Raw genomic sequence first — 24,026 nt, forward strand, 5'->3', positions numbered from 1 at the left:
AGAGAGGGCAGGGCTCCAGATTGTCCTGGAAAAGACACAGATGAAATGCAAATGAATCATGCAGTAAGAGTGGTCAAACATGCTGGGAAATGCTTTTGTCTTTTTGCCTTCTTGGAATCACTCTGTTTTGGGATCGTTACTTTGAAGTTCAGTGACTCCAGGATGACTTTAGACTCAAACGCTTAACCTCTGCAGGCTGAATTCCATGGCCCTATCCAGATACCAGCCCTGTTGTGCTGGGGGAAAGTGTAGGAACGAAAAGAACACATGGAGAAGGTGAATGTATCCCCAAGAAGGAATATGCTGGTGGTTAACGTTAAAGGGTGGGATTCGCAACCTAGTGTGAGGAGAGGGTGAACTTGTGCTGTGCACTTTGCAGGAAGAATTTAAGAAGAAACTTCAGATCCAGCTGGAGTGGCACAAATAGCAATCTGCCAATGTGGACAGACATCCAAACAGTCTTTGGCTCATTTTATTCACTTTGGAGCTTCATAGTGGAAAAAAACATAAAGTTTCTCTGATGATAGAAAATTAGAGAAGACAAGAGGAATGGGATCTCTGCCCCAAATCCATCCTTTTAGATTAATGCTCACTAATGGATATTAAAACAAGGTAGATTAATGAAAGCCCAATAGACCACGCAGCTGAAAAAACACACTTTCTTCTGACAGCCAGGCAGTCAAGAGATGTCCAGGGATTAAAGAGCAATTCAGATTAAATTACCCTCTCCATTAGGATGTCCTTTCCTTGATAATTTGTGAGCCGGAAAAGGGGGATGAAGAGTTGCCATGATCACCAGAGGTCATTCGTTCAAAGTGAACTTTGTAACCGTAGAAATAAGGGCCACATTCAGCTTTTATATGCTGGCAGGTTAATTGAACACAGGTCAACAGGAGACAGGAGTAAGGACGTTGGATTTGGAATAAGCAGCTGTTTGAAATCATGAGGAGTATGGATGGAGAGAAATGAAGGTGTCAGCTGGCTGGCATACTAGTGAAGGGTATTTTCATCATTAAATTCTGTTATTTGCACTCTGTGGTGGTTTTGCACCATGTGCATTTAGCTAAGCTGGAACTACATTTCCCAGAATTCCCTGCAGTATCTGGTCTCAGGTTAGGGTTGGCGATGGGAGAAATTTGTGCAAGACTTAGAACCTGAAAGTAAAGCAGCAGCCAAGTTTATGTTCCTACAGTTTCAATAGGTGGGATACCAAGCAATGTGGCAGTCCAGGCAGATTGTCATTGATGTGCTGGCTCACCTTCCTGGCATGACAGCACCTGCACCCACAGCAACTCAGGCTTCCACAGGTTTTCTCTTGTGTGCAACTCTGGCAGAGGACATCAGCTCTTTCGTGTCATCATGTATTTTAGGTTACAGGGGTGAAAGACAAATGTAAGGTCCAGGTTGTGTTTGTGGGTTCTAGTTTATGCCTGTGGGGTCCAGTTCATCATTGCTCTCCCTGACCTCACATCCAGCTTTCCTTCCTGACTGCCCATTCAGATGATCTAATAGTAGTGACTGCCTGCACAACACTTGGTGCAGAGGCAGCGGCCTTGCATTGACTTTCCCAGTTTCCAGGTCTAATCTGGGAAACACATCTCTTATCCCAAATCGTTCATAGTGGTTCTGCTTCTTGGGTAAAATCCCGACTGATGACCCTGCAGGTGATACATGGTGGATGGACTCCTGGAGACATTTCTGCAAAGTTGCTGTTGGGGGTCTGTGTCTTCATAAGTGCTGGCTTCCTTTTAGTTTCAGGCTCTAGGAAAATCTGAGTTTATGTAAGGTGAGCTATGTTTATCCCCTGTACAGTGGTGAAGGCTGCTGAAATGGAAAGATTCCAGTAAAGTTGCCCTACAGAAATGGAATCTGCCTGTTATGTCTCTTCTGTTACTGCATTCGGAATACATCCTTTGGAGCAAACACAATTACAGCTTCTTTAATCCCATAACGTTGACATTTGGTGGGTTTCATTTTTGTTTTTTTCTCCTCTGCCATTAAGAGTTAATGGAGTAACATCTTTGCTTATCCAGGAAAACGGAAGTTACTTTTACAATTTTATTAAGAATTAGCTGTAATTCCTAGATTGGAATCAATAAGCACAAAGCTTGAAGTATTCTTTGATTTTATTTTTGAAAATTGATAAAATCGTATATATTTATTGTGGACAACATGATGTTTTGAAGTATCTATACATTGTGGAATGTCAGTTGGGCTAATGAACATCTATTACCTCACATACTTATTTTTGTGAGACAACATTTAAAATCTACTCTGTTATCTTTCTCAAAATACAATATATTCTTATTATATTATCACATAGTCACCATATTGTACAATAGATCTCTTGAATTCATTCCTCCTACCTAACTGAACTTTTGTATCTTTTGATGTCCTCAAGGTTCATCCATGTTGCTACAAATAACAGGATTTCCTTCTTTTTTAAAGGTTGAATGTTACTCCCTTGTGTATATATGCCACATTTTCATTATTCATTCATCCACTGATGGACATTTAGAGTGATTCCAGATCTTGGCTTTTATAAATCATACTGCAGTGAATACGGGGTGTGGATTTTTTTTTGACATACAGATTTCATTTCCTTTGAATATATCCGCGGGAGTAGCATTGCTAGGTCCCATGGTGATTCTATTTTTAATTTGAGGAACTTCCATACTGTCTTCCATAATGGCTGTACATTCCCAATAGTATACAAGGTTTTTCTTTTCTTCAATCTTCACCAACACTTGTTATCTTTCATCTTTTTGATCATAGCCATTCTGAGAGATATGAGATGGTATCACATGATGATTTTTATTTGCATGTCTCTGATGATTAGCGACATTGAACTTTTTTTCGTATATATATATTGGCCATTTATAAGTCCTCTATTGAGAAATGTCTGTTCAGGCCCTTTGGCCACTTAAAAAATGGGTTTGTATTAGGCTGTTTTTGCTTTGCTATAAATAAATACCTCAGGCTGAGTAATTTATAAAGAAAAGAGATTCAATTGGCTTATGGTTCTGCAGGCTGCACAGGAAGTATGGCACTGTCATCTGCTTGGCTTCTGGTGGAGCCTCAGGGAGCTTCTACTCATGGTGGAAGACAAAGGCAGAGCAGGCAGTCCCATGGCAAACAAGGAGGCAAGAGAGAGAGGCAGAGGTCCCAGGTTCTTTTAAATAACCAGATCTTGTGTGTGCTCAGAGTGAGAATTCCCTTATTATTGCAAGGGGGGCACTCAGCCATTCATGAGGGATCTGTCCCCAGGACCCCAATACCTCTCACCAGGTCCCACCACCAACATTGGAGGTCACATTTCAACATGAGATTTGGAGAGAATACACATCCAAATTATATCAAGATTGTTGTCTTGCACTCGAATTGTTTGAGTTCTTTATATAGTTTAGGTATTAACTGCTTGTCAGATGTATGGTTTGCAAATATTTTCTCACATCTGTAGGTTGTCTCTTCACTCTGTTGATTGTTTTCTTTGCTATGCAGAAGATTTTTATTTTGATGTAATCCCATTTGTCAATTTTTGCTTGTGTTACCTGTGTTTTGGGGGTCATATCCAAAAAATTATTTTTTAGACCAATGCCATAGAGCTTCCTTCTATGGTGTTTCTAGTTGTTTTACAGTTTTGAGTCCCACATTTAAGTCTTTGAATTGATTCACTTTGAATTGATTTTGTATGTGGCATAAGGGTCTAATTTCATTCTTGAGAATATCCAGTTTCCCCAACACCATTTATTGAAGAGACTGTCCTTTTTTAATTGTGTGTTCTTGGCACCTTGGTCAAAAATCAATTGACTGTAAATGTGTGGAGTTATTTCCAGGCTCTTGATTCTTTTGCATTGGCCCATGTGTCTGTTTTTATGCCAGTTCTATGTTGTTTTTATTACCGTAGTTTTGTGTTATATTTTTAGGTCAGGTAGTGTGATGCCTCCAGCTTTCTTCTCTTTGCTCAAAATTTCTTTGGCTCTTCAGGGTCTTTCATGATTCCATATTAATTTTAGGGTTTTTTTTCTATTTCTGTGAAAAATGTCATTGGAATTTTGATAGTGACTGCATTGAATCTGTACATTGCTTTGGGCAGGATGGACATTTTAACAATACTATTTTTTTTGTAATCCATAAAACAGGATTTCTTTACATTTATTTGTACCTTCTTGAAATTATTTTTTAATAAGTGTTTTTGAATTGTGGGACTGACAGCCATATGTCATTGCATGAGAGATCTTATGGGTCAAAGGAAAGGAACTAGCATGTGTTGAGTACTTGTTACGTACCCTGTGCATTAAGTACATTATTTACATTATCCTATTTAATCCTCAAATGATGAAGTAAAGGGGCATCATTATTCCCACCTCACAGATGAGAATATGGAACCTTTGGGAGAGGTTAAATGTCTTGTTTAGGTTCAGGTGTTATATAAGTAGTTGAGATTTGAATCCAAATCTCTCTAGTTCAAAAGCTTTTGATTTCATAATAATGACTTGTAGGGAATTTTGGTTTGCTTGTTTCTTCCATAAATATTTATTGAGCATGTAAGGTAAACACATTTTTCTTTAAATAATCTGAAGTGTGTCTGTATGCAACTCAAGTAGAGCTAGTGAGATGATGAAATTTCCAGTGGAAATTTCCATGGGAAATGCACCCACAGCTGCTCCCTGCTTCCCCTTTTATCAGGGGCTTCCTGCTAACTCCTGGCTCCATGGAGGAAAGTGTTGCTCCATCTCATAAGTGCTTTTGTGGTTCCCTTGTATAGGTTGCTACCATCTTTTTTTTAGCAAGAGCCAGAGACAGTTGTCACTACCATGCAATTACTTTTCCAGAATTGTGTGTTATCTAGTCCCTTGGCCACTAAGTTTGGAAGAAACTTGACTTAGATGCTTATTTTACACTTTCAAATATCTGCATGACATCAACAATTCTGATCAAATATGGATAAAAAATGAAGATATGCTAATGTAGACTTATCGCTCTTGTCTAATTGGGCTTGATAAGCGCCTCTCCTTGTTAATTTACATAATGAAGAGCTAAGTTAGATGAGAAGTCCACAACACTGAGACTACTTATTTCACAATAAGCTAGTTTTGTAGTGCACTTCTCAAATATTGTGTTATTAGCATATTCTTTTCAGTTCACATTCAACTCAATTGTCTCACTATTACTGTCATTCTCACTATCACCACCAAAAGTACTTAACAAGTGTCTGTGAGTGATTATGAGGCATATCTATGTGATATGAGATGTTGAAAGTGAGACAGTGTGAGTCACTGGAAAGAGAAATGGACAAGAGTCAGGGAATCCAACTTCCCAACTCTGCCCGGTCTGTGTCCTGGAGCACCCACAAACTGGAGATAAGGATGCTTTCCTCTTTCTCATTGCTAAAGATGAACAAAAGCAAACTTTGCACTCAGTGAGTATGGAATCATTTTGGACAACTGAAAAATAAAATTAAAGCTTTACTTTGATCTGATTCCTGCTCTTTCATGGCCTCTCTTAGAACAGTGGTTTTAAAAGTGTGTGTATAGGGTGTCTTTAGATGGCAGCATGGTGGTGGGGGGTTCAGCCCCACTCTCACCAGAAGAGCTCTATATTTATCCATTTTTTCACAGTGATATTTTTATATTGGGGTGATAGTAATGGGTAAGTTTGGGGATAAACAACAAAAATGAGCTTCCGGTACTAAGCCTTGAAGGTCACTGATGTTAGATAAGGTTCTTGATGGCGTTATATTGATTGGAACAGACACCATGTAGACAGAAAGATATCTGTGTCAGGTACAAAAGTTAGTGAAGCTGGAGTAGAAGGCAATCATATTGATATATTTAGGGTATAAGTTAGGAAAGGTAGTGATAGGGATTCCAAATTCCGATTTTGGGTATTTGGCAGGAGGCTGTAAATGAATATGCAGCTCTTATCTGGCTTTAGGAGACAGGCCTAGGAGTGGCTCAGCTAACTAAGAATCAAAACGCAAGTGATATGTGTCCTAGAAAGGAGTCATGGGTGAGAAGACGTGAGACACAGTCTTGTGCAATAATTGCACCCATACATGGTTATTAATGGGCCACTTCCCTGACAAGGTATTTATCTGAGCATTCACACACACACACACACACACACACACACACACACACATATATATGTATATATATATTAAGTGTCTTCCTTGTATAGGTACTGAGGTCAGTGTAATGGTATCTCAGGTCTCTGAAATTACCCTAATATTTTATGCTCAGTTGTTGGGGAGAGCAGAGTGAAGGAAGTGTGTAGTTGGTAAAGGGACTAATGCCTGATGTTTCCTCTCCTACTGCAGCTTTTGCTCATCTTTCCCCAATGATCAGATGGATAGTGAGGATTTTGGTGAGGTCCCTTGTTTGAGTGGATTCACCAAATCCATGGTCTAAACATCCAAAGGGATCCATCCTTCACTTCAAATGATTCCAGAAGCCAATGAAAACCGTCAGCAGAATCTAAGTATTCCAATGCAATTATCTCTTTTCAGAAGAGGGAAATGGGACCTTTGGTTTTGCCAACAAAGAGTATCAGAGCTGGCCAGTTTACTTGTGGACATTTTTGGCTGCAATCTTAAATACAGCAGTCTTGGAGAGATTTTTATGAGGATGTAGGGCATCTATAGACATAAAAAGCAGAAGAAATGCTTGTTAGTTATGGGGAAGGTGAAAGGCTTAGAAAACTGATTAGCGTAGCAGTGTGGTCAGATGGAAATGAAAGCTCAGAAGCATAATCGTTAATTGGGTGCTTACCTACTAATTTGAGCTTGGATGTCAGCAGTACTGCACTTCATTTCAAACCCAGGGTCAGACTTTAATGCTACATCATAAATTACGTAAAGGCACAACACTAACAATTAGATAATTACGGAGACCCATGCTGTTGCAATTTAACTGGGCAAGTTCAGGGCAAACATGACAGGAATACTGCTTAACCCTCAGACTGCCGGCAGGATTTTTTCCAGAGAGACAAATGAATACATAAGATGATGTCGTTGGCTGGTTTTCAAAGCCTATGGGTTAAATAATTTCTTTCCAGTAGCTGGATTCATCAGATGACCTCTGCAAACTGAGAAGAAGTATTAGAGAAGTGTTAATTATATTCAAGAAAAATCCAGTCTTTAAATCTACACCAACTAAAGTACCTGGGGGTGGGCTAGATTCCAGCTAAACTTCAAGATAAATTTTAAAGTTTAAGCTAATTTTTACAATTATGAGATTCTCTGTGTATGAGATGTATGAGATGTGTAGTTGTTCAATCCCTGTTTTCCACCATTAACGTATGAATCAAAATAGAAGATTCAAGGTGAATATTTCATTCTCATTGCATTCTTCCTGGCAAACTAGTGGCTGACTCAATTGATGAAGGCGTTTTCATGATCATTGTGAGTTGTCAAGACTGTGCTGGTGTTTTGCAATATGCTTCTTTCATTCATTCATTGACTCATTTACCAACATATCTTAAACGCCTCTGCATGCTGGGTGTCATGAATGCAGATGTCACTAGCTAGGAGTTTAAACAACATTCTGATTCCTGGGTAGGGAGAGAAAACTTGTGGGGCCTCAGCTCATGCACTTGTAATATGAAGGCAATTTTTGGAAGAGTTTTGTCCTCATTGTCAGAATGTGAGCTTGAGAAAGTCTAGAGCCGTACCTCATTTTCCTTCTATCCCCACATCCTCAGCACAGGGAGAGGTACATTTGAAGAAATAGACAAGTCTAAGAGGCTAACTGAAGAAAGGAATAGTTTTAGACTGGAGAAAAAAGAAAAATGATGGATAGTTTAACCAAAGGTCAGATTGTGGAAACTCAGATTGTCTGACAAATGAAGTCATATTGTAAAGTCCCATAAGTAATATTTGAAAACTAAATTCTAGTATGTAAATAGTTGTTTGTCAGTTTCGTTTGTCTCCTCTTATTCTTATAATGACACATTATAACGTTTGAGGTTACAAAGATAATGAAATAAGGGACCATAGCATTTAAGATTGTTGGATTCATGGATCACTCAATATTGAATCTCTTTTTTTTTATGTGTAAGAGGATGGATTTGCCCCTGGGACCTTGGTGTATTGAAATCCAGATTAGAAGCAATGTGGCTCAGGGGTGCAACACAAAGATGGAACAATAAGAGGGCTGAGAGTGTAAAACTCTCTAACCTCACCTACCTGGCAGCAAGGACATGCCATGGGAAACTTGTGTGTGTGTGTGTGTGTGTATGTGTGTGTGCACAGTGTTGCATAATTGCAGAGCTGTACAAGGGTAGAGCAAATTAGAACCAAGATTACTCCTGGGGAAGAGAGCTGTTTTCTTCTATCCTGATTTCACCTCTTGCTAGTGAATAATGGTGTTCAGGGTCCCCCACATGGTCTCTCCAAGTCATATGGAGCACCCACGGAGTTTGGTGGTGGCACAAAGCAGGTCAACATAGAGCCTCCAGAGAGCAGCGCCCTCCAGAGAGAACAAGAGGCCTTATAGTCCGAGCTCTCTCTTCTGAAGGAATGTAGCTAGAACTGACCTTGCAAACCAAGAAAACATTTCTGGATTTTTGAGATTTAACAAAGGAGGGAGATTCTGGGAAGCGGAGAAAGACAATATTTTCCTGCTAGGTGGTAGGGTGTGGGGGTCAATTAATTTGAATATTAAAAGGATCCCTTTAGGAACACTTATACACTGTTGGTGGGAGTGTAAAATTAGTTCAACCATTGTGGAAAGCAGCCTGGTGATTCTTCAAAGAGCTAAAAGCAGAATTATCATATGACCCATTACTGGGTACATACCCAGAGGAATATAAATCATTCTACTCTAAAGACACATGCACATGAATGTTCATTGCAGCATATTCATAATAGTAAAGACATGGAATTAACCTAAATGCCTATCAATGATAGGTGGGATAAAGAAAATGTGGTACATATACGCTACGGAATACTATGCAGTCATGAAAAGAATGAGATCATGTCTTTGTGGGAACATGGATGGAGCTGGAGACTATTATCCTTAGCAAACTAATGCAGGAATGGAAAACCAAATGCTGCATGTTCTCACTTATAAGTGGGAGCTAAATGGTAAGAACTGATGAACACATGAAAGCAAACAACAGACACTGGGTCTACTTGAAGGGGAGGGTGGGAGGAGGGAGCAGAGCAGAAAAGATAACTATTGGGTACTGGGCTTAATACCTGGGTGATCAAATAATCTGCACAACAAACCCCTGTGACACATGTTTACCCATGTAACAAACCTTCATATGTGTCCCCAAACCTAAAATCAAAGCTTTTTTTTTTTTTTAAAGGATCTCTTTATTTTATTACTTAAACTACTTAAGTGGGAATATTAGTTACATGCAGACAAATAACTGAGACCTGGAGTGGATAGAGAGAACAAGGATATTTCAGACTGTAAAAGCTAAAATGAACCACCTTTTCAACAAATGGTGGTATTTTGTGTGTGTGTGGCTGTAGGTAGTAATAAACTAAATGAAAAAAAAACAGCAAAAACAATTCTTATACAGAAAAAAATGACATCTCACAGAATCTCATCATTTATCTTGGGCAAAGTCCTTTTCAACACCTCACCTCTTTGTCTTTTTAAGTTCCCCAAATGTATGGGCCCAGCTAGGGTCAAAATTCAATAAGCTCAATACATTTCAGGAACTATCTTCAGCTTCAGATGCCTTTGATGTCTTTCCCCTGAGTATTGATGCTGATAGATGTGCCTTGATGTCAATTTGTCTTTCCAAATATGAACTGTTGGGAATTCTGCTAATGGTTGGAATTTGGTATAATTTTTCTGCTGTACACAAAGGTATCTGGTGGTCCAAATTCGAAAATATCTTTAACAAAAGTTACTTAATATATGAATTAATAGCAATAAGTTGCATTCTGAGACTCAAAATCCGTCTGAATTCTCATTATGATTTCTTGGGCAGAGAGTTCAGCTTTTGTCAGCGTTGCTTTTGCTGCAAGGATAATATTTAAAGTTTAGATAATGGTCCATTTTCAAAGGTGAGTTGGTGTTAGGAAACTTGCATTTCTAGCCAATGCTATGTAGAAATAAATAATAATAGTTCAGAGAATATTCACTTAATTGTTAAAAACCTTACAAAGAAACTAGTGAAAATTAGCAGAGTTTGACCTTTCTGGATCACCTAAGAAAGAGACTTATGAGCAGTCAATTGAATAGAAGTTTTGATTTTCTGTGCATTGGTGGTTGGCTCTTAATCAGTTGTAATTATCTTTGGCAAGGAAACTCATGGGAAGGATTGATACTTTTTCTCCTCTCCGTTTGTCTTCTTACCTTAGGATGTATAACAAGGCAGATCGTTCTGAACTTGGGTTTTGCATTTAATGACATATCTTATAGCCTGTGCGCCTTCAACATATTGAGGGTCACCTCATTCTTTCTAGTGGTGGCCTGGCTTTCTGTTGTGTGGATGGGCCATTGCTTATGCTCTTGTCCTCCAAAGATGGTTACTCAAGAACATTTCAATCTTTTGCCTTTGAAAATAGTGCCATGGGCCTGGCGCAGTGGCTCACGCCTGTAATCCCAGCACTTTGGGAGGCTGAGATGGGCAGATCACGAGGTCAGGAGATTGAGACCATCCTGGCTAACACAGTGAAATCCTGTCTCTACTAAAAATAGTAGATGTATATGTACCCACGTGGTGGCAGGCGCCTGTAGTCCCAGCTACTTGGGAGGCTGAGGCAGGAGAATGGCGTGAACCCCGGAGGCAGAGCTTGTAGTGAAGAGATCGCGCCACTGCACTCCAGCCTGGGCAACAGCTGGAGACTCTGTCTCAAATAAAAAAAAAAAATTGTTTTTGGAAATGTTCATTATTGAGGCAAAGGCCATGTGCATTGTAAATTTGGGTGGATATTACCACATTACTCCTTACAGATTTGGTGGTAATTTGGGAGACTAGCCATGGGATGCTAACAACTGTCCCAAAGTTATCTTGAAGACAGAACTTGACTAGATGGAGCTGGTTCAGACAAGAAAGAGAGAAACACTGGGCAAGAGACTATAGGAGGGGAAGGAACAAGAGCAGCTGAAGGTCTGTAAAGTAGAAGAGAGAGGGGTTTGACTTGTCCTGAAGCATTAAAAGTGCAGGAACTAATCTGGAACTAATGAGTGGAGTTAACACACAAGGGAGACACATGAGGGTTCAGTATTAATAAATACTTTCTAGAAGTTTTACCAAATATGGAACTGATTATTTCAAAGCAGGTGAGTCCCTTGTCACTAGGAGTGTTGGTTGTCACAGGCTCTGTGGGTATGTGCATGTGTGTTTGTGTGTGCTCCTGATGGTGCTTGTATGCATATGCATGTGCACACATGTGCATGTGTCCTGTGTGTATGTGTGTGCATGTGTATGTGAACATGTACAGGACAGTTATATAAAGAAGGCATGAGCATCAGAGGGGAAGTCACAGTAGATAACCTTAAAGCCCTTTCCAAGTATGTGAGACAACAATTTAATGAATAAGTCAAAATGTAGCTAACTATTTGTTTAAGATACGAGGTTTTGTTTAAATGAATCGCCCAAATCCAAATACTCCAGAGATCAACTCTTGTGTAATATGGTATTGTGTATTCATTATTTCTGTGAACGTGCCTCAAGTGCCTTCACAAGATACAGCCACAGACGGACAAGCTCCCCTGACACAGGGAGCACACATGAGGCTCAATGGTAAGGTACAGTCAAGGCGAGGGACAGTACAAAGGCCTGTACTATGGGAGGGTCTAGGCCACCCTCCATATAGGAGATTAGGCTAGGCTGAAATCTGAAGGTGAATGAGTGAACTCCTTGGTGAGTATGGGCAGAGAATTTCAGGCAAAGACCTAAGAAGTTCAAGGAAGTGAAAGGATCTTGGGGTGGACATTTAGAGTGTGGAGCCTGTGGAGAAGGCTGGTGAGAGCAATACCAGACTAGGATGAGAAGGCAGGGTGGGCACAGATGGTGAAGGCCTTGGGGAGTATGCCAAATATTGGGGGCTTTATTGTAAGAGCAATAATATTTGAAGGGTTTTGAGTAGCAGTTACATGTCAAGATTTGCATTTTATTAAGCTTGCCCTGGCACCTTGACAGGGAGATGTCTTAGGTCAAGATTTCTTAACCTTGGTGCTACTGACATTTTTGAGTCACAATTCTTTGTTGTGGGGGCTGTTCTGTGCATTGTAGGATTTTTGGCAGCATCCAGTCCTCTAATCATTAGTTGACAGTAGCACCTCCTCATCACCCAGTTGTGACATCCAAAAATGTCCTCAGACATTGTCACATGTCCCCTGATAGGGTAAAGAGTATGTGAAATTGTCCTTGATTTAGAATATTTGTTTTAGGGAATGAGATAAAATGATAATCTGAACTGGATGGAGGATAATGGCAGAAGTATGAGTCAGAGGGTAACCAGTAGAATGGATAGATTTGGGGTATAGGTAGAGTATGAAGAAGGAGGGTGAAATCAAGGATAAAGCTGAGGTGCTGGAATTTAGCAAAGTGAGCTGTGGGGCACAAGGGTGGTTTCCCGATAGCATGATACATTCCGTTTTGGAAATGTTGAGTTTAAAGTGCCTGGTGGGGGTGGGGGGGCATCCAGGTGCTGATATTCACTGGGAATGAGTCTAGGGTTCAGGTGAGTCTCCCACAGATTTGGAGTCAGTGGTTGGCATTTGAGGGCTGCTGTCTGATAACTGGCAGTTGAAATAGTGCCCCTTCTGACCCCACTAGTAGCATTATGGAATTGTGTGTCTTGGATGCCCAAATGCTTGTGGCACTATGCAGAGTAATATGTGGCAGATTCTAAATGATCAAAGTTCCTTGGCCATTCACCAGGGCCATCCCACTGGAAAGAAGATGCACATGGTTTCCCGACTAAGCAGAAACAGCCCCTGCAAGGTTGACCTTTCCTGCTCTAGGCAGCTGAAGTGTTTCTTAAGTGATGGCTGAATAGTCGAAGCTATTATTCTAACTGTAATTTGTAATGGCTCTCTAACGCTTTAGAGAGAGCTGGGGTTCTTTGGGATGAAAGGTGACTTTTAAAAGTCAGTAATTATACTTCCAGTGAAAATGTGTCTCTGGCACAGTGCATAACTATAGTATGTGGGGCATACAGGAATTCAGTCCTGGACAGGGCTTATATTAATCATAGTTTCAATACCCAGAGAACATGTTCTCAGTAGTTAACTATCCTCTTCCCCCCTCCTTAAAATGTGGACCTTGTAATCAAAAGAAAGACACACCCTCGACTATAGCAGGGCTGCTATGCTAAATAAAAAATTATAGTTATTATACACGGACTTCATACCAAGCAGGGTCAAGTTATAACACATCTGGTAACCTCCATTAAAGAGCTGAGTTATGTTCAGCTTGTGTTTTAATTAGCCTGTGATAAACAAAGAATCAAAGGCCATTCCGCTCTGGTGGCTTTTATATTTATGACTGCCTTCACCTACACTTACATACAGGTTTATGAAGTGTAAAAAAGTGAAGAGTTCTAGTCGCACTGTCTAGACCATTTACTGTAATAGCTCAGTTAGGAGGCTGTATTTCTGAACCAGCCAGATGTTCACAACAGCCTGCAGAGCTGGTGGGCTGCTTGGCTTACGGAAATGTTGGGACAAACACAGTCTGATCTCCCGAGAAAAGATTTGGTCTCCACACTTCTGGAGTGCTCTGGTTCCTTTGTAGTTTGTAAAAATGTATTTGAACAATGGGCTTTAGAAAAAAGAATGCATTATCTTCTGGATCGAGACCTACATAAAGCCTTGTCTTCCTCAAAAGTGAGAAAGGTTACATGATCCAATAAGAAAACATTTTTATAGGGGAGGAAGTTGAGCCAAGAAAAGGCATCTGTCTCTGGCCCACCTCACCAAGCTCCCAGCCGAGAGAAATACCGAGTTAGTTTATGTGAAAGATGCTAAGAAATTTTGTTAGAAAATCTTCTGAACTTTCATGATTTTCTTTTTTTTTTTTCTTTTTGAGACGGAGTCTTGCTCTGTCGCCCGGGCTGGAGTGCAGTGGCCGGATCTCAGCTCACTGCAAGCTCCGCCTCCCGGGTTTACGCCATTCTCCTGCCTCAGCCTCCCGAGTAGCTGGGACTACAGGCGCCCGCCACCTCGCCCGGCTAGGTTTTTTGGTTTTTTTTTTTGTATTTTTTTTTTAGTAGAGACGGGGTTTCACCGTGTTAGCCAGGATGGTCTCGATCTCCTGACCTAGTGATCTGCCCGTCTCAGCCTCCCAAAGTGCTGGGATTACAGGCTTGAGCCACCGCGCCCGGCCACTTTCATGATTTTCTAGGTATGTTCCAGCTCTACGATTCTCATATCTAAGATCAATTTAGATTATTACATTTTTAAGGTGATATGACAGCCTCTCTTGCTGGGCCTATGGAATTGGCCTGGAATAAGCTTTCTGGAGTGATCCCTATTCCTCTCTGCCTCTTTGGAAAAGCTCACCACCGCTTTCCTCGCTGCTCTGAGAGGGGATTCTGTACCAGCTCCTAGCATGGGGAGTTGACTCACAGATTTAGTTCCACTTCTATTTTCTTCCTTTCAACCACTTTTTTTTTTCTTTTGCCTTTTTAAATAAAAACAAATCTGTATTTTGAAGTATAACATAAAGGAAGAAAAATGGAGAAAATATCAAAGTGAGTATACTTTGTGAACATATTCACAAGGGTTGAAACATCACAGTACCCCAGAAACTTTCTCAGTTCCCCTTCCAGTTATTTTCCTCCTGCGCTCCCCCGAAGTGACCACCCTGATCTCCAAGATGGATTAGTGTTGCTTCTCTTCGAAGTTTGTATAAATAGAATTAAACAGAATGTACTCTTCTGTGTCTGACTTCTTTCACCCAGCATTGGTGAGATTCATTGATGTTGCTGCGTTTAGCTGTAGTTGTTTAAAAAATCTCTGTGCAATGTTCCTTTGTATATATACCCCACTTTATTTATTTTACTGTTGACAGAAATTTGATGGTAGTCAGTTTGAGCTGATCATGCATAAAGACATGGACACTTTTGCATGTGTCACTTGGTGCAAACGGGCAAGTGTTTCTCTTGCACCTGTCCAGTCTGCTTGTGATTTGCCCTCTCACAAATCATTCAGCTTCTTAGGATTTGTTTCCCTTTCTTTGAAAGACATTAATGGAGTCTGCTTTGATATATCTCCTATTTATTGTGTCCACTGTACTGTTTGTGGAATATTTTTTAATGAACTTACTATCATCAGCAGCCTGACAGTTTTTTCCTCCTTGTTTCCTGTATGGAAGCATAAGTTCATAGTAGGCTCCCTGACATCAGGGGAGCCACATCAACTTCTTTCTTCAGACCAGCAGCTCTCACAGTGTGATCCTTGCATCTGCAGTATCGCCTGAGAACTTGTGTGAAATGCCCATTCTCAGGCTTCCTCCCAGACCTACAGAATCAGAGATGGGGTTTGGAACACAGCACTCTGTGTTTTAGCAAATTCTCCAGGGAATTCTGATGTCCACTCAAGTCTGAGAACCAGTGCCTTAGCATCATCTCCACCTCCACCACCTCTCAGCATGCACACAGCAGGAGGCACTTGGTAGGGAATTTATTTATTTATCATCCACTCATTCCACCAGCACTTGTTGGGCACTTTCTATGTCCTGAGCTTCACTCTGCTAAAGGGATATGGGGATATGAAGATGCATTAGAGATGGTTCTTGCTCTCAGGGGGCTCAAGGTCAGCAAATGGATATAATACAGGGTGATAGATGCCTCTCCTGGGGAAGTCAGGGAATGGTCCATTCAAGAGGTGAGCCTTGCACTCAAATAAGCGTTGAACTAAATCACTGAATGGCATGCCCCCTTAGCAAGAACTAGCTAATGCTGGCATGTTGCTAGTAGCTTTTTGTATATAAAAGTGCACGGTGTTATCATCACTTCCGAAACCCAGGTGCCTGGAATATGGTAGACAGTCATTAAATATGTGCTGAATTTCTGAATGAATGGCTAGTTTGTCTGTGGCTTTTTTTTTCCCCTGCATTTCATTCATTCAACATGCATTTATTGAACACCTGCTATATGACAAGAACTCTGCTATATACTAGTTAAAGGGGGGAATGAAAATAGACACAACTTTTATTTGTCCAAAGACCAGTAGATGAAGCTACTAATGTGAAGTGTGTGAACCTGGCTGTCTAGGGTAGTGCTCACTTAGCTGTCTTAACTAGTTCCCAGCAAGCTGTTTGAATATTCTAATTGGTCAAGGAAGCGCAAATGGCTGTGTGGCTGGGGCTAGAACAGGCCTGTGTGTTTGATCTTGATCTGGGAGAGGAGTTTGTGAAGAGGTGGATCTACTCTGTTCTTCGGGGTGTTTTATACAATTTAAAAGGTTCTTTTGATGGTGGGAGACATCACACTGGCACTCAGAGAGTTGAAAGGTAGAACTCTTTGCCACTTACAGCTCTGAATAAGAGAAGGCTTCCAGGCAGAATTCCACAGGGGGTTGTTCCTAGGGACAGGATAATAGAGCTGGGGCTATGGGGTCTGTTTCTGTATGGCAAGGGGAGGGTGGGTTAGCCGGGTCTCAAGGGCTCATCTAAATAATTTTGTGGGCTCTAGGGTAGAGTGGCTGTTGCTATTGTCTGGTACCTGACCCTGGGGTACATAGGAAAGGTGCATCATGACCCTGGAGTATGGGAGTCCCTTAAGGGGAATGGTCATGATGTGGACTTAATCAGTTGCTCTAGGAAAGAAGTTGACCAGCCCCCAGCCAGGGCATGACAACTGGATCATGACAACATTTTAAGAAAAATTATATTACATAGGGAAGGTTCATGCAATGACAAATTCTGTTTTGCTGCAATGGAACATTTGTACAGTCTTTGTGTGGCTGTCCTTTTTTCCCCATCCTCAACTTCTCCAGCTATGTATTGGGCAGTTTTTTGGTTTTCAGGTGGGAGTGGAAGTAGGAATTCTGCATCAGCACAAGTGAGCATACGCTTTAATAAAAATTATATACCATATTTCTAGCCCGGTGAGGAATGATATGTTAAAAGTAACCCCCATAGACCTCATTTAGAGGGTCATGTTGAAGTTACCTGTGAGGAATAATATCTTGGAAAATGAGGGGCGACCAGACACTCCTTGCTCATGTTTTTTGAAATCAACTCAATGAGTAAGGGTGCCTATGTTGAAAAATGGAGCTTCTACGCAAGGCTGGCAGGCCTTTTTCAGCGAATAGATATTAGACTTTAAGGATGAGCAATGACTTAAATGGTCTAAAAAGTTCCACTAATGTTATTGTGGCCTGCCAAGTGGTTCATTGTTTGTGGGATGAACCAGAGTAAAATCTCGTGAGACATAAGAATGGAGTAACTTCTGTTGTTTTGGAGCCCATTTTACTAGAAGTTGTATGCATGGATTAAAGGAAGGGGGTAGTCACCTTTGGAATCCGTGGCTGTAAATTTTGTCAACTCCACGCAACTTTTTTGCTTGAACTCTTCCTAGGCAGCAGCAATTTCTGACTCTGTGGCCTTCGTAGCTGGCTGTGCACTGGAACACACACAAATGAAGCAGGACTGTCGGACTAGACACTTGGAAAGATCAATTAGGTCCACCCAAGCCTCCAGACAACCTCTTTTCCCAGTGAGCGTTATGCCCTGCTGGAACTGCCCAGAGATGCAGATCTGAAGCTCATTAAGACAGACTGAACTGCATCTATATTTAAAGCATCTGCTGTCCCAGGATACAAAAGTAAAGTGGTGGATGTTATTCTTGCTGGATCTGCTGTCTGAAAGCTCAAACATTTCCATCCCTTTCATATAATCTTGATCCTGTAATTCATTGTCTACCTTAAAAAAATTCAACCTGCCTTTACATTAAAAATAAAGCAAAAGCAAAACCATCACCACCGTGCTTATTTTAGCAAGTTTATTTTTTAAGAAGATAAAAATCAATATTCTCCCTTGCACAGCTGATGTCCTGGGGGATGAGCTATAGGAATCATAGTTAAATTGCTGCTAGTCTGTCTGTGTGAGGGAAAAGGTCAATATTTTTCTAGAAAGAAAGCGCTCTGCTTTTCTCTTGGGAGTCAAGAGAATGCAGCAGTGGTAAATTACTGGATTTTGTGCCCAGGTGATTTCCAGGATAATTCCACTCCTTGAACGGAAACACCCCTCCTCTGCTATGGTTCTTTCTTCTCACCTCTCTCACTCTCAACTTAGAAAGGGTTTCGTGGCCGGGCATGATGGCTCACACCTGTAATCCCAGCACTTTGGGAGGCCGAGGCAGGTGGATCACCTGAGGTCCAGAATTCGAGACCAGCCTGTCCAATATGGTAAAACCCCATCTCCACTAAAAATACAAAAATTAGCCAGGCGTGGTGGTGGGTGCCTATACTCTCAGCTACTTGAGAGGCTGAGGCAGGATAATTGCTTGAACTCGGAAGGCAGAGGTTGCAGTGAGCCAAGATCATGCCACTGCACTACAGCTTGGGTGACAGAATGAGATCTGCCAAAAAAAAAAAAAAAAAAAAAAAGAATAGAAAGAAAGGGTTTCATTTGGTCTGTGTCACTAGCTTAACCTTACAGAACTGCTCAGCAAGGACTGACTGCCTTACCTGCTAAACTCAAGAATGTAGGAAGTCAGATCTAGGGGTTGTCTCTGAAGAATTCAGATCTAAAATGCCACTGTATCAGTCAGGATAAGCTGGGCTCTGCTGAGGTAACAAAAACCTCCAGTCTCAGTTATTTAAAACCACCGAAGTTTCGTTCCTGCTCATGCTGCATGTTCACTGCTGCTCAGCAAGGGCCTCAGATCCTCACTGAGATTATTCAGAGACCCAAGCAAAGGAGACCCCAACTTGACACCTGCCTCATGACCACCAAAGCAGTGGAGATAAAGCAAGATGAGTTGTGCCTTACTCTTTAAGCTTAGCTCTTAAGTGACACGCATCAATTCTGCTTACATTTCACTGGCCAAAACAAGATGTGTGACATACCTACTTTTTGTATGCCCAGAAGGAGGGCAGAACCAGAATATTTGTGAACAGACTTAATGACCACTGTGACTGTTCATCTGACGAACTGGGAAGTTTTAAAAGACCTGAGAGGCTATTTCCTCTGGACTTCATCCTAATGAAGATATCTTTTCTTTTTTGGCGGTGGAGGGGCGGGGCGTGGAGGGGGCAGAGTTTCACTCTTGTTGCCCAGACTGGAGTGTAATGGCGTGATCTCAGCTCACTGCAACCTCCACCTTCCAGGTTCAAGTGATTCTCTTGCCTCAACCTCCTGAGTAGCTGGGATTACAGGCATGCACCACCATGCCCAGCTAATTTTGTATTTTTAGTAGAGATGTGGTTTTGCCATGTTGGTCAGGCTGGTCTCAAACTCCTGACCTCAGGTGATCCGCCTGCCTCAGCCTCCCAAAGTGCTGGGATTACAGGCATGAGCCACTGCTCCCGGCAGGGAGATATCTTTTCTACAATACACTGACCACTGTCCATGCTCTACCTCTGCTAGAACATTCCTGGTGAGGGGGACCTTGACTACTTCTTAAGGTGGTCATGGTGTTTTTAGACAGTATTTGTATAGTTAAAGTCTCTTAAAGCCTGCATGTTTGGAGCTTGGTCTCATCCTCTGTCTTCTGGCTATTTGACCCTGGCTATGGTGCTCACCTTGCTGAGTCCGTTTCCCTATCTGTAAAATGGAAAGAATACTCCCTTTGTTCAAAGTTAAATTGAGCATCAAATGAAATGCAATGAAGTCTATTGAGCCTCTACAGGGTTGGCACATAATTGAAAACAAAGGTTTATGCCTCTGCTTTTTCTCCCACACAGGCTTCTGTAAGGTTGAATGTGAAAATGTATATAAATTAGCACATATGTATTCAATTATTACTCTACTTGTAGATGGCAAAAATGTTTAGTGACTATGTGCACAATTAAAAAACATGCCAATATTTGGACCAAAGTGGTTATGGAAAGTCTTGGAAATCCAGTGTCATAAATGAATATTTATAAATTATTCAATCATATCAGATATTTATTATTTAAAAATAGATGGATTTTAATTTTTTCTCTACTTCCAATTTGTTTTCTGGAATGCCTCCCCCTCCCTATCGCTTGCTTACTTTGAATTATTCTTCATGTTTCAGTTTCTCTCCAGTTTTCACTGGCAAAAATGGTCTGTGTTTACTCCAGATTGTATCATTTGTCACACAGAATTGTCTTCAACTTTAAGTACCTTGGAACGATTTTTGAATGCCACAGTATTCATCCCCACCTTTCCAAATGAATGAACCGGCAACATATACAAAGTAGCTATCACGGTATCCAGCACTTAGTAAGTCCTCAACACTGGTGGTTCCTCTCTCCTTCCCTTGGGTAATCTTGGAGGAAAACTGGACCTCCAGTTTGCACTGTTTAAGCTCACTATGCTAAATGAAATTCAGAAACATGTTGCTTGTCATTGCCCTTCATAAAACATTACTGTCATTTTGGACAAATGGCTCAGAGGACATCTGGTTATTCTCCGTGAGTGATGATGATCTAGTAAAGCAATGGCTATTTGCAGAATGACTCCAGGCATTCAAGAACAGTGGATAAGCAGAAACAACAGTGGGGTCAAGAGAATATCAGAGATGAAGGGGGCAAATATCTCCGAACTTTTTTGTATATGTAAGTTGATTTAAATAGTGTTTGCCTTCAGAAAAATGCTTTGTTGAACGAATGCAAGGTTTTATAATTCTACTAGTTAATTGGATAATGAATCTGGAGAGCTACTCAGAATTACCACTTTGGAAAAAACAGAAGATACCAGCTCAGTTCAATGATTTATCTTACTCTATGTTGTTAGCACAGCACGATATCTTATGCATTGGTGAGTCCAAACCTCTCATTTCCTGGATCAGGGGGACTGAAGATCAGAGAGGTCACAGATATTTAAATTTGGAAATAGTCATTTAGGCTTCAAATCAAATTCTCTCAATTTTTAATATTCCTTCTGAAGTGGGATGAAGACCCTGGAGTCAGCTTGGTAGGAGACTGGAGAGTGACTTCCAATGGGGCAGACTCTGGGCTGGTCAGCCTTCCTTCCATCTGGTTGTGGGGTCAGAAATGGAGAGACTCCAAATATCCTCCCCTCAGGAGATGGTGGCACAAGAGAGACAGCACCCTCCTAAGATTACTTCCGGCCCTGCTAGGTCACCTTGGCAATTTCATTAGCTCCAGGTTGCCTTGTTCCAGTCAGATTTACAGAAATTTTAGATCTGGGATTTGTATCAAAAGGCAGAAGCAAGAACAATTCATGTTGAGTGTTTTTCGAAACCAACACTGTAACAATTGAATATATTTGATGTAGAAGTTGTTACCATCTAGACTGATGTCCTCATCGTCAAAGGGCAACAGCAAATGTCTCTAGGTTCCTGTGTTGTCCATTTGTTTCCCCCTCCCACTTAAAAATGGCCTTATGGAAGGACACCTTCTTCTCCTTCTTGTAGGAATGGGCCATGAGCTTCATGTGAGAGCCTTCCCTGACTTCCCTCAGCCACCTAGTGGAAGCAGTGTCTTATTCTCAGAACCTACGTGGCATTTTATTCATGGCATTTATCCAGCAGGGTGTTCCTTTGGGAGCCTGTCACTTTTTATTCTGCATGATAGGCGACTGTATCCATGCTACATTTCCCACTGTAGAGGATGAACCCCTCGAGGATGCGTCTTTGATTGATTTACCCTTGAATCTCCCACAGTACACTATGTCCATGCAGCAGCGGCTTTAAAAAGTATAACTGGAAAGCATTTCATCATACAGTATTGTAGGGCTGCCTGAAATAAATTGATGGGCAATACTGAAAACCACACAAATCTCAGTACCCAGCCTTTGCTTCACGGTGACAAGGATGATGCATGCACTGGAAACTTTAGCTTTGAATCCCTGCCTAGGACATTAGGCCCTTCTGTGATGATTCTGGTCAATCTGGCTGCTGCTCAGTGGAACTACATCTGGTGCACAAGGAGGCAGGTATTAAGTGCTCAGCAAACTTGGGCTGAGTGACTAACTTGGTGGATAAAATGTACAAGAAACCAGTATCTCAGAGTGAGCCTGAATGAGGCACAGCAAACTGGTTTAAGTTTTATCAGGCCACATTAAAAATTGCCAAGTCTATGAATTTAAACCAGTAGTATGCTGGTAAGTGTTTAATAATCAGCTTTCTGGAAAAAAAGAGCCTGATTTGTAGCATTTGCTGATTCCTGTGGTGTAAATACACCCTCCATGGTTGATATCATGCTACCAATGTGATGTCACTGGCCTTAGAGTCCAGAGGGGACACATGTGATATGGGCTGTCCTCCAGCACACCTCTGACTAATCTTTGTCTTTTCAGGGCTCATAAAGTGGTGCTGCTGCAATGATGGTGACCACAGTTGGGTGCAGTCTAGGAATTCAGATCATCTACATCCAAATTCCATGGCTACATCAAGCCATCCTTTCAGCAGGTTGGATCAGTGTTTCTAAGTTCTTGATCCTCCCAGCCATGGAACATTATTTTGGTAATATTTAATTCTGCTTCTGTTACCCAGACATAGCAGATATGGTGCCTCAGACCTCATAATTAACAGCTAAACACTTAGTAAGAAAAGCTTCCTAAACTCTGCACTTAAACCAGGGGTTGAAATGCAAAAAAAAAAAAAAAAGTTAAATCAGATTTTTAAGAAAATATCAGTGGGAAGCCAACAGTAGCTTTGCTGAATTTGAACAGATGTATTTAAAAAAATCAACCAAATTCCACCAGTTTGGGTACATGCTGGCAACTATATAGGTATCATTAAAACTGTGAAAATCTCCACCTAGAATTGCTGTTTGTCCTCATTCACTTTCATGCAGACTGTCAGGATGGGCAAAAATGCTTGGGAGTGTTCAATGTACTACGGGTTATCAGAGCATGTAATTTGGAGTAAGACACTCCTGAATTCAACACCTGGCACTCTGACCATTTGCCTGAGTAACCTCAACGTGCTTATTTATAAAGTGGGTATAAGCATAGTAATCATATAATAAGCTCCCTGAGCAATTATGAAGCTTAAATGAGAGCATGTGTTCAAATCACTCAGTACACAGAAAGTCCTAATTGCTGAGTTGGCAATGATTAACAACCCTGGAATGCCTCCTAACCCTAGATGTCTCATGACATTTTCCTGGTTAGCTCTGCTTAGGTACATTGTCATTAACCTAAATATTCGTGTTTGTGAAACAAATTATATCATCTGAATTGATGCTTACAATAATCCTGTGACATAGAGAATGATCTGATTTTTTTCCATCCAGTAAATCAAGGTGCTCCCTGTTTGGTATTGAAGTATGACACTGGGATTCTTTACTTAGTCCTCTTTCTGCTGCCCCTGTTCATGTCCAGGACTTACCTGTGCTGCTCCAGAAGCTGGGACTGCCACAGAGCAGAGACTGCGTAAGCTGAACTCTTCTAGGAACCAAAGCAGAAGCTCATCAGGCGAGTTACCACATTTTTCAGACATAGATTGTCATCTGAGAGTGTTGAGGAGGTAAAACAAGTACAAGTTGCCTCACAAGGTTAATTGATAGTTATTGCTGGTGGCAGAGAATCAGATAATGTTGCTTTTCCCTTGAATTGTACTTTTCTTCCAACTGTCCCACATAGTTCACAACCTACAGTTGTGGGGTGATCTTATTCATAATTCCAATACATGATTTGATTACTGTGTTATTTTACCCTATATGAGAAAGTTTGTACTGTTATCTGCTGATCCACAGAAAAAGCAAATTAACTGAAGGCCTAAGAAAAGGCAACTTGGCTGGGTGTGGTGGGCTCACCCCTATAAGCCCTGCACTTTGGGAGGCCAAGATGGGAGGGTTGCTCGAGTCCAGGAGTTTGAGACTAGCCTGGGCAACCTAGGGAGATTCTGTCTCTACAAAAATTTTTTTTAAAAAAGAAGAAGCTAGGCATAGTGTCATGTGCCTGTGGTCCCAGCTACTCGAGAGGTGGGAGGATTGCTTGAGCTC

This window comes from Trachypithecus francoisi, unplaced genomic scaffold (assembly GCF_009764315.1).
Source record: "Trachypithecus francoisi isolate TF-2019V2 unplaced genomic scaffold, Tfra_2.0 Lachesis_group3, whole genome shotgun sequence".
In the NCBI taxonomy this organism is placed as follows: domain Eukaryota; kingdom Metazoa; phylum Chordata; class Mammalia; order Primates; family Cercopithecidae; genus Trachypithecus; species Trachypithecus francoisi.